Source organism: Pollicipes pollicipes, unplaced genomic scaffold (genome assembly GCF_011947565.3).
Source record: "Pollicipes pollicipes isolate AB1234 unplaced genomic scaffold, Ppol_2.1 Scaffold_4002;HRSCAF=4701_pilon_pilon_pilon, whole genome shotgun sequence".
NCBI classification, from domain to species: Eukaryota; Metazoa; Arthropoda; class Thecostraca; order Pollicipedomorpha; family Pollicipedidae; genus Pollicipes; species Pollicipes pollicipes.
This window is the reverse complement of record NW_023596420.1, coordinates 34,060,316-34,072,727: the sequence shown is the minus strand read 5'-3', so window position 1 is coordinate 34,072,727 and position 12,412 is coordinate 34,060,316.

Sequence of the window (12,412 nt, the reverse complement as noted above, 5' to 3'; positions counted from 1 at the left end):
TGCGTGGCGGTGAGATAACGTGAATCGGTGGGGGCCGAGGCTAGCGGGCCTGTGGTCAGACGTGCTGGTTTGGTCCACATATGGCACCGGTCGCATGGCACGACGTTCGGGAACCGAGGCAAGCGGGCCTGTGGTCAGACGTGCTGGTTTGGTCCCCATATGGCACCGGTCGTATGGCACGCGGGTCGGGGGCCGAGGCCAGCGGGCCTGTGGTCAGACGTGCTGGTTTGGTCCACATATGGCACCGGTCGTATGGCACGCGGGTCGGGGGCCGAGGCAAGCGGGCCTGTGGTCAGACGTGCTGGTTTGGTCCACATATGGCACCGGTCGTATGGCACGCGGGTCGGGGGCCGAGGCAAGCGGGCCTGTGGTCAGACGTGCTGGTTTGGGCCACATATGGCACCGGTCGTATGGCACCAGTCGGCTGCCTGCTCGTTGGCATGTATGTGCCTGCGTGCGATGCTGGATGCTGACTTGGTATGAAACGGATCATGGTAACGACCTCGTTTGCTTTTGCAAGAAGCGTTGCACGATCGGTCTGCATTTCTTTCTGACCTTTATCTGACAGATTGCGATGGACCTCTGGATTTGAACGGCCCTCAGCGGCGACTTCGACTTCCTGTTAGCAATCCGCGAGACCTTGTTATGCTCATAACGATGGTTTATGATGTTGTTGCCGGACCGCTCGCTTCCTATTGGCCTTTTCAACCCAAGCGCAGGAGCAGTCCCAGACAAAACAGCAGATGCCGAACAGAACGCCATTCTCGCTGTGTGCGGACTCTGTCTGCGTGAATTTTCATGTGTCTGCAGTTACTAGTGATGTCAGATTCGGACAGCCGCAAAATATTGTCTAAACCTATGCTGAATACATATGCAGACACTGACTGAAAGCTGGTCAGTTCGGTTCAGAGTCCAAAAAGTCTTGCATTTCCAGAACGCTTGATGGTGAGCTACTGCAGTATAGTGCAGCAATGTATCTAACTACAGAAAACGTTGATTGTTTTAAGTATTTGAATTATGCACGGCCCCCGAAACAATAATGTTATGGTGAAGATACTCAAACTGGCATTCTTTCCGGCAGTTTTTAGATTTGTTGGTTCCAAAAGCTGAAGGTTTAGCCCAGGTTGCTGGTGGAATACCTGCTTTTGAAGTCTTCCTTCACAACTTCGCCTGAATCTAGGTTTTCATATTTGTCTTATGCTGAAATTGCTTGCTGTATAGTCTTTCAAAAAATTATGAAAAGCTTCTCTACACGGTGTAGTGTTCAGTACTTGAACAGTGAGTTGTAAGACTTGAATAACTTTAGTATTGGCATATCTTGATGAGAAAAGGTGGATTACCGCCATCGTCGTTATTACCCTCAGTGGCGAACGAAAAGCTGGCGACGGAACATTTATCGAGAGATCCGCCCCTTTTGGGAATCACCACAGTCAGGATAAGCAAATTAGATGTGCGCTTATTGCCATTAATGGTAAATAAATAGCTGCAGTGTATACCTTATGCCCATTAATTAATGTTACGTCTCGTTCATGTTGTGAACGGCAGCTCTTGTATTATTGTTCATGCGCTCATCCATATGGATCTGAAATATATAAGCTATTTCCTACAATGGACTTCATACATTGGATGTGTCACGGTAAGGAATATGTCTGTTTTGTACGCCAGCAGGTGTGGGTTGTGAGGATAACTTAATTGATTTTACGGTTTGCTTTGACTTGACACATCTGCTTGCAATTCAAGCTTGACAATATCCCAAGATTATCGGACGCACAATCGGTGCAATACCTTGTGACTCCCAACTCTGGGTGCCGAAACATTTCCAAAAACATTTTTTTAAAGTTCCTTCAAACCATCCCCTCAACTCGAATATCACCGTCTGTAACAGTGCATGTATAAAAGTACGACACTGTGCTGAAGGTGACAAACTAGCATGGGAAGTGTTGAAGACTGATCTGCGTGGTAACAGCGTGTTATGCTGCGTCACGGGACACAGAAGATCGTGCTTGCTTTTGTTGAACGCAAGGCTGTCGATGGTTGAGAGGGACAAGTGGGTGTTCCATACCACCTGCAATGTCTGCCACTGCCAGCAAATGGCATCGAGTGCAAAGTGAAAAGAACCATGCACTACTTCGTTGGGCGAAGTCACGAACTTTGTAGACGATGCCTCGAACCGTTTGGCATTGAGCCACGATAAATATGGAAGGGGGCATACTGCCTGTCTCTCGAAATAGCGTTATCCATAATCCACGAACAACGCTCCGATCTGGGATCGTTGTCAGCGCTGATGGAATTCATGGGAATAACCAGCTTCGGGAATGCTTTTAGATACAGGCAGCTAATGGAGTAGCCAACCAAGCCTTCCGGGAAGCAGTCAACTATCAGTGAGAGTGCAGATCAGGACACATCTTCAGTCACCTAGCAAAAGTCCTCGGTTCTTGGAACTAACTCACAGCATAGCTCCTAAGAATAAAGGCAAATTAAGGACATTCGAGCTTTCAGTGGGCGATGATCATAAGATCAACAGGGCAGGGGAGTGACTGCTAACACGCTGTGCATATTTTAATGTAGATAACCATTGGCCACAGCGGTTTTGCATGCATGTACTCATACCAAGTTGGAATTGTGACATATCTTACAAGGTTGATGCATTTCGCCTTGCCAGCTAGGGCAGAAACTTGGGCATATGTCCCCAGATGCCTATGTTGCGGTTTTATACCTTGCAAAAATATTTGGGGTTAATTAAATTTGGTTTGGCGGAGACTGTGGACCACGGAGAGTAGGTCAAAAGGCCCTCCATCGTGCTCAGCACAGTGGGACCATTCAAGTGTGATCTTTGTTAGAATGATTCGGTGCAATATTCCATGGGTGAACATTTACAGTCTCTGTCTATGAGGTCATGCAAGGTGAAAATAAGGTCAGACATGCCATAAAAGCATGCATACATGTTCAATGAGTACTGAATCATCGCCCGATATTCATATCGGCTATGGTACAGTGGAAGAAGCCTTTAAGCATACTTTGAGATCACGTATGACAACGGTGCTTGGCCATTGAATCTATCTGAAGCTAAAAAAGCTCTTTTGGGAAATTGCGGAGGCTTAAAAGCATTATAGACTGTGTCTGTGTTGCAAAAACTGTTTTGTATCCCTGAAAAGACAACACAATAAAGGCGACGCATTCTAATTTCGAACTAGAAAGGCATCAACCGGTAACAAAATACAGCATTGGCCCCAAACAATTCAAATGCATTTTGCATTCACAGCCCCTTCCGGTCTCGCAATATTTGGCTTCTGTTTTTATGATTTATTATTTCTGTATTTTGGTATTGTTTTTAATTGCAATTCTGCAGCGGGCTGTTCTTACTGGCCCCGAAAAGATTATGACCTCCACGACTTGACACCGTCACCCAACTGGACTTAAAGGGAGAGTTCTACATTTGATGGTAATGAAGCAAGCTTGAAGTGAAAAAGATTGCTCCAGATCACACAATCTCTCTGTTTAGTAAATATGCCCTTCAAGACGCTATTGTCTGATGACTTCATCGTACCGTGCGCCAACACTGATTGAGCGCACAATTAACGACTGGTATATCTGGAAACGTCCTCACGAACGCCCGATATGGATGATTTGACAGCTATATTTTATTGACCTTGATCGCCACAGGGCTTATGGAATGGTAGGATCTGAATGACATTGTTATGGTGTCCTGGATGCCTGGGTCACCTTGAGAGTCTCCCGGGAATAATAAGCACATCTTCACGGGAGTGTGGCTCAGAAGCTAGATGGGGTAAGTCTTTCGAAGGATAAGGATGTGAACTGCACCGAATGATCTCCAAAATGGAAACCTCAGTTTAAACCACATACAAATGCAAAACATTCCTTTCAAATGAAAAAGCAACAAGGGCATGAAGATGATCCTATGTGTCAAGTTCCAAGACATTCCAAGACACAAGGGTGTTAGATTTGGATCCAGCTGTACGTTTTGTCATGAAGCGACTGTGTGCTACGCATGGCGATGTAGCAGCCTCAAGTAATGACTTGATTTAGCAAAGGCAGAAGCTTTCATGGATTTTTCACGAGCTCGAAATTAGGGATCCGAGCCGCCGAAAAGGAAAGGGAGCAAGTTTTGGAGCACAGTCAGTTCCCCAGGCCCCGTCTGAGGGGAGTATGAGCGCAATCCCAGGTGGGTCTAAGTTGTGCGTCCCGGATCCATTGCCGTGAGACGCTGCGACACTGAATGACTTAACTGTTGAATGTGCTGCTTAACCCCCGCAACCGCCCTCGGCTAAAGTCATGCATGTGTACTTACGGCCATGTTTAGTTTGGTTCCGCTGCCTTTTCGGGCAATCAGTCCGTACATTGCTGGTGCATAACCCACGCTAACGGGTGCGTTGACTCGGCAGCGGTGTGCAACTTACGGTATGTACGCATTCCTGAAACGTTGCTCATTTCAGTGTTTTCAAAGAGATGGTATCGACATGTCACCCAGTAGTGAACGCTTCGGAATGTTAGCATACTCCAGACGGATGAAACCACTCCTAGACTTTGCGCTGTTTACCGTACAGGCATCGAGCACCACGCGTTTTATACATCAGGGTTAAATGGCCACGTAATAACACACATTTGACCAAATGACTTTCGCTTTGCACACGGGGCTCACCAAGCAACAAGTTTGCCTCGCCGAGGGGCCCATGATTGTCTCAGCGCTGCCGTCGCATGACTGTTGACCAGATAATGCTCTGCGATTCGCGCATGAACGACGAATTCTCACTGCCGTTATTCGAAGCAGCTTGGTGTTTGGGACAGTCGATCGGGCGGCCGTACGCTGATTTTGGCTATGGCTGCTTGCGCCTCCTTTTGTTTGGGCTTTGGGTCGCTGTAACAGGCGTTATTACCCTGCTTCGTATATGCTTATGCGTGATGCAATTTCTCTTTGCAGTAGAAAGTGTCGCGATTTGCGTCTATTCGTCGGTGTTGCCGGACGGCTTTGCGTGCCGTTGGGGTAATGTGAGACCCCCCCCCCCTCTTATGCTCCTTTATTTGCAGAGACCGGTCAGAAAAAAATAGCCAGATAACATCTGTAGAGAAATGCAGTTTGCCTCTACCCGATATTTTCGTGTCACTCCCTGTTCTAAAAATGCGTTAAAATCTAATTCACTCCCCTTCCTTCACCCTTTTTTTCTCGTCATTGCTTCATCCCTTGTCTTCGCCACACCTGGGAAGTAGATGAAGATGGTGAAGTGGTTAACATGTCTACGTTAAACACTACGCGTCTGAGAAACGAGAGGTGCGGGAGTCGATTCCCCGCGGTGCCCGCCCTTCCTCGCAGAGTAAGAGGCAGGCGACGCCATGAAGCCTCGGCAGCTGAGTGCGTCGTAAAGCCCCAATGATGACGGTGTTCTTACGAGAGGGGAACACTGCTGACGTCGGCGATGAAGCACGGTCTTCCTGAATGGGGCTCCTCCAGGGCACACTTATAGAGTGGCAAGGCCAAATAGCTTCGGAAAAGGGGAGCATTGAGGCCATGTCGCCCCTCCCCTCCTGTACCCCTGGAGATGAAGTGACCCCTAGTGCAGGAGACTTCAGTACTTTTTGTATGTTTAAGATGCTGCGGGACTTTCACAGTATTTTTTAACTGACCCTCAAGGTATCAAAATGGGATCCCAGGCTTAAAAATGTTTCCCGAATCCAAAAGCAGGACCCATGTGACGACGAAGTGAGACACCCCTGGCTAAAAGAGCTCCTTTTGCCCCAATCTAACTGCTTCTGGGCGAAGCCATGACTAAGCCCCATGACCCCCACAGCCCCAAGACGCATAACCCCGGCATGGGTACCTGCGCGAGATAAACATCGTAACGGCTATAACCTACGTTGGCCACAGTGCTCTCCTCTTCTTGCCTTTCCCCCGAAATTCACAGTTCTGAAATGATGCCTTGAAATGGCACCCAGAATACGTTCCAATATCTCACAGCGCCGAAGGCGATGAACAAGGCAGCTCCAGCCTAACAAAACCGAACAACCTATCACCTCGTTCTTGGCGCTAGTCACAGCGACCTCCAGCAGTTTTTGGTCGTAGTGCAGAATAGATTGTCCCTGCGTTTTGAATCCAATGTTGCTCGATTTGAGTTTGTGGCTGGTACTTGATCGCATGGCATTTGTGCCATCGCGGGTGATGAAAATTTGAGATCAACTGGCTCGCAATGGTATAAGACAATTGCCTACGGCATACTCATTGCAGCATCCGAGCCATCGTGTCGTGAACATCGTGAACCATCGTGTCATCATCTTGTACAAAGAAGCTATACACAAATGCAGGTTACTAAAAAGCACATTTTCAAAAAAGACCTGAAGAAGCTTCGCCTTTCCATAGCTTACTTGATCACAGCGCTTGACTCAGCAACCCGTGGCGCTACGGGTTCAGCTTTGTCCCTGACTGGGATCGCCTGCGACAGGAGGCACTGCCGCGATAAGGCCAGGTGACGTCAGAGGGCAGGACAGACCGCACCGAGCATGGTGGCAAGTTAAGCTTTTTCCGGAAAATGCTACCGTTGACCTGATGAACACACTTGTTACACATCTAGCGCGGAAGCCTCGATTTTTGCTATCACCACCTGCCAGCAGCTGTGCTTATGACTGCTTTTACAACACCATATACTATTTCGAAAGGTGGTTAAAGGGCCATGAACAGAGCTTGTATGTCAATTGGAACAGCTGAATCCCAAAGTTAGCTTTATTTTTATACTTAAACACGAGCTCGGGGGCAGCTGGACTCCCCCCCCCCTTTCCAAAATAACTTCTGAACAGCACGGCGTAGCCGAGCTCAAGTTTAGATAGCTGTAGCTAATTAGTAGCAAATATTTTGGTACTTAAAATAAACGTAACTTGTAACGTCGTTGACGTATGATGGGTCAAAGTCAGGTTATGGTTGTCGACGAACGCAACGCCTTAGAATTATGACCAACTCCATTGACTTTGAATTAGGTATAAAGGTTAGGTCAAGATCAAAACCAGTGTTTTTTAATAAGAGACTATGCTTTGTGGGGTGGTGTATGACGCTCAGTTTGAATTTCATGATCGTAGGGAGGTCAGCAAATATGTTATTTGAGGTTCTTAAAAGGCAGAATAGATCACTAACCAAGAATGGCCCCGATAAACCTTGTGTTTTTAGAAATATACTGTTTAGTATAATCCCGGACGCTTATTGAAACCCAAAAAAACAAAACGATATTGCAGGTTTTAGGCCACCGTGACCTTTTAATAGGTCCAGTAAGGTCACCTTTCTGAAATGGACACCAGTGAACTTTTCTGTGGGAGAGGTATCCAGTTTCTGAACGTTGCTGTAAGCTCTGAAACATTCGCTGTGACAGATGTACCCTGTAAATTGTAAACCGCTGGTATGTGATACAACATCGATGCATTACTGCTGATTCATCCGCGTCTTTTAACCTGAAGATCGTGATATATTGGCATGCACAACGTATCGCATATCACTGTCTGGCCGCGAAATGTCGGAAAATTGAATTTATAGCTGACCGAAAACCGAATCGGCTTTCACCTGCTCTCGGTCAGCAGCATTTTCGGCTTCTGCTCGTCATCACCAGTCTGCAGGTTACCTCTCTGGTCCGGCCTGTCTTCCCGTACAATCTGGGCACCAAATCATGCCTTACGGCTGCTTCTTGGACATGACTTATTCAATCGCCTATGCAGCCAAGCCAGCCTGCTGCCCTAGTCACCACTGCAGCGGTGATGAATCAAAGCTTGGACAACAGATGGCAGTTCTTCGGTTGCTTGGAACGTTCATTTCGGCTGTATATTGTACAGCTCAGGAATACGTGGGAATGTTACGCGCTGCCTCGTAGAGGAGTCTTGCGATGTGCTTGAGGAGCACCAGTGCACTGAAGTTCCTCTCCCTGCCATCCTGCAGCGAGAGTAAGTGCGCTCATTTATGTTTTAAACTTAGAGAGGTGTAATCAATTTCATTCAGACGCTTCAATCAACTCATGAGTATCATACAGTGGAGTATGATATATTTCCTTTCTCAGAGGCGTCACTTCGTTACACATCATTGTGATACTTCTAGGGGATGTCACAGCGCGTTTTCACGCGCCAGCTTGAGCATAAATAGAAACGATGCAAATAGCTTTGCGCATCGCTTCTAATAAGGCTGCTACTTACTCGTCGCATGTCATCACATTCCAGTAACGTGGTCAGGATTTCACAAAGGACGAGCCAATCAGGGCATAGAATACCGTTCCATTCAATGAGACCACACTTTGCAGTCATAGGAGCTTTATCCTATTTGAGGGTCCACTTAAAGCTCAGCTGCTATTTTAACGCCTTGAGGGATATAGCTTTTAGAACCGCTACGGTCGTCTCAAGAGCTGAACACTTAAAAGCTTAAGGCAGCTGTGCCAAAAACTACTGGAACCCTTGTTTTAATGCATTGGTGGCCCTCAAGCGCATTGCGAGACTCCTCAACAAGGTAGCGTGCGCAGCACCTCTGCCTGCCGGCAGTTAGAGACAACTGACCCCCCCCCCCCCCCTCTGCCCCCTTGCTGCGTCGCCCTTGTTCGCCACTGTTGCCGGACTCAGAGGAGGAAGCTTTTAACATTTTTATTCGGAACACAGCTCGCGTGCACCAAACTGAACCGCCGAACGGTTCCTCAATATCGATCCTTCGCAGATCTCCTATCACGGTAGCCGGCTGCTGCTGGGTAGCCTATAGCGATGGTAAAGTCAAACTCTTGTCTTTCAATAAAACGCGGTGAACCGATAATGCTTCTCGCTCAGTCATCGGTATCATATAACGTTGTTTAGAGCATCACAAATGTGGACATAGAACCGACAAATGTGGAAATAGAACAGACAAGTGTCAGGGGACCACGGTTCTCACTTTTAGAGCATCACAAATGTGGACGAATAGAACAGACAAGTGTCAGGGGACCACGGTTCTCACTTTTTGAGGATGAGCCATTTGAACATGGATTGAAAGGGTCAACCCTCAATTCGTCTTTGTCTCCCCCCCCCCCCCCCACTCCCATCCCACCCCCTTCACAAACACATTCTGATGTGTTTTTTTACGTCTATGATCAAAATCATATAATTTGAAAGGCTTTTAAAGGTTTCGACATTTTGAATATGTACTATTATTACCATTTACTATTTTATTATTTACTATTTTGAATATTACCATTTATTCACAATTGGCTTGTATTATCTTCGTTGCTTGACAATGATTTTTGGAAGGTGCTTTAACTATCATGCTGCTTTCTTAATGGGATTGTTATTTTTGCTAGGTATATGGGGCACAAGTGGTACCACATCTAACATTGGGAAGATAAGGATGGGAAATAAAGCTGGAATATGATGGGACAACCTGACCTGAAAATGGTATCATAAATCAGAGAGCGTTAAAACGTCCTTTTGGGCGTTCAAAATTGGGAGTGAAATATAATTTTGGCAAAATGTGTGGTCCCCCACCCCAAGTGGGGGACCAAACAGCGCGTTGAATGGTTCCATGGTTTAAAATGCTTCCAAAGGTCGCTTCCCTGTGATACAATACAAAGTTGCACAGCGACTCGATGACCCCCATATACTGCCAAGATCAGGCTTATACCAGCCTCTGCAAGAGCGTCAGTCGTCAGCAACGGCGATTTTCCTCCCCGCTGAGACCGCCCGACTGCGTCTGAAGAACGTAACGACAGCAAAGAGGTCGAGGCCCTCGTAATTGCCATCTGCCGGCCGGCTCCTTCCCGTGAGCTGCGCCTCCTCCGGCTGGTCGTCACACCATTAGCGCTGGCAAGATGACCGCTTAACAACGGGCCAGCGGCCCAAATGACCGCGGCCCGTTCCATTACACGTCTGCGAAATGAAAGTCCTTTGTCTTGCAGCGCCGAGCCACGTCAATTGAGCCGGGTCACAGAGACGGCCCCCGGGCTGACGGGTCCGGCGCAAAATTGGCCCTCCCGCGACGAATCACGGCTCATCACTGATTCAGTGTCGTCTCAGTAGACCGTGAAGACTATGGTCCGAACAAGGCTTCGCTCTCTTGATGAATGGTAAGAGGGGTATTCGGGACCGGAGGCAGCGTCGTGCCGGTGATTGGTGAATGAGCGCATTCCATGAAATGAATGTATATATATATATATATATATATATATATATATATATATAGGAATATTTTGGCAGAATTCTTTCTTTGATGCATGTTTGATTAAAAATAACTACTGACTCAGCGTTGACGAGCTTTTTGATGCATCGTTCTAGTTTCCGGGCCTTTGACTTTGCGTCATCGCTTACATTAAAGATGGTTCGCACAAAATTACTCATATATTCATCACTCCTTCCATTCTAACGTTTCGAGATCTCATCTCATCTTCGGAGAAGACTAAATTGCACAAGAAATAAGTTTTGAGTTTAAAAGGATGAAAAATTGTGCACGACTGCTGTAAAACATCTTTTGGTACGGAGAACATAAATGAAGGGTAACTAATTGAAGTAAGACGGATTGCTATTTTCATTTTCATACATGTAAGAAACACTCATAATGGGAACATCACAAAGACACAATGGGAACACTATTGTCACAATCACATCAGAAGTGCTCACCGCCCACCACCTAGTAGTTCAAGAGTTCTGCAAGAATTTGCCTGTTTGTTTAAGGCCGGAGAGAGTTCGTTAATGAATATGCTTTCCCAAACTTGAAGGCGTCCTCTGTCACTGCACGTCCGTCAAATGTCAGTGCTGTCTGTCAGTTGTTGTGGTGTCAATGTCATGTCATGTTCCTGTCGCATGTGGTCCAGAGGTGCCCCGTCACGTAAGTGCATTGTCAGGCGTCGTGAGAGTGTCGTTGTGGTCACACCAATGTAGTGCATGGGACGAAGTTTGCAGCATTCGATGTTGCATTGGAATTGATACACTACATTGGTGCCTTTTAGTTTGTCGGGTTTGTCAGGGCTGTTTCTCATAAGAAAGTTCGATATTTTCTTATTACAATAGTAAATGACAATGTCTATGCTGTGGTCATTTTTGCCTTTAACATGTCGAGAGATAATTTCCCGTAAAGCCTTTTCGTCCTGTTTGTGGGCAGATGTCATTTGATTTTGATAGTACAATTTGACGGTCGGTTGGATGTCTTGCCTTGGTTTGCCTTCAAAGTGTCTTGTCATATGTCGTTGTGTCTCGTATTCAACGTCAGAATTCGAAAAACCGTTGTTTACCGAGATCTGTCAGATTCGTGTCAATTCCGAATGTAGTCCTGTCCAATCAGAGCAGTGCTTAGATGCTCGTCTAAGAAAGGACCTTATGACGCTAATTTTGCAGCGTCGAGGACACTCACTGTCAGCATTTAAACACCGTCCGTTGTTAGTCTGTTTTCGGTATGCAGTCGCTTTGAATTGTTGTCCTCGTCCATCGACAGCCACGTCAAGAAAGGGTATTACGTTTTGCACACTTAGCTCTGTTGTGAATTTTAAGCCAGACCGTTCTTCAAAGGTGTTTTTGAGATGTCCTAGTTGGTCAATGTCCTTAACTTCTACAAAGATGTCGTCTATGCAGCGGCAGTAAATGTCCGGTCTTATGTCGTCATTGTGTAGTATGTCGGCTTCTACGTGTCCCATAAAGAAATTAGCGAATAGAGGTCCTAGCGGTGAGCCCATCGCAACACCCTCAACTTGTCAATACATTCGGCCATCAGGCCCGCGGAAAGGAACTTCCAACGTACAGGCTTTTAGTAATTGTACAAGAAGGCACCTTGATATTTTGAGAGGAGGAATTTCAGGATGATTGTAGACGCGGTCAAGGATGATGGATATGGTTCAGTTGAATCATGATCAGTTGAAAATTTCACAAACTTTTAACCATTTCTTTTTGCTCAAAGTTTGTGACAATGTCAGCTATTGGTAAACATACCAACGCAGCATGAAAAGACGAATCAGATGGCATAAAAAACGCAAAATGGCCAGAAATGAACATATGGGGTTTTACCTTTGGGCGGTAGCACAGCTATCGTTCACAAAAAAACTATACGTTCTTTTGTGGTGCGGTCTGCGCCTGGATTTCAATTGCAGTGATGGAGAAAAGGCATGTGTCATATGACAATTAGACTGCATTTGGAGCCGTCCCTAAATTATGGGATGCATTTTTCGCCATTTGCAACCCTCCCTCATCTCATTGGACGCCCTACCCGCTCCCTACCCTGGTGATTAAAGTTATGTTAGGCTGGAGCGTAACGCCCCCAAAAGTAATGTCCGTTCCGCCCCTAATTAAGTTAGAGATGCGAGACAAATTGCAGACGTATTTCTTGCCATCTGATAAAGCTAACATGATTAGGCTTTTGGCTTTAATTTGTTTTTGAGCATTATTTTCAACAGTACCTGAGCGTAGCGTTACGCTAACATAAAAAACACTCCTC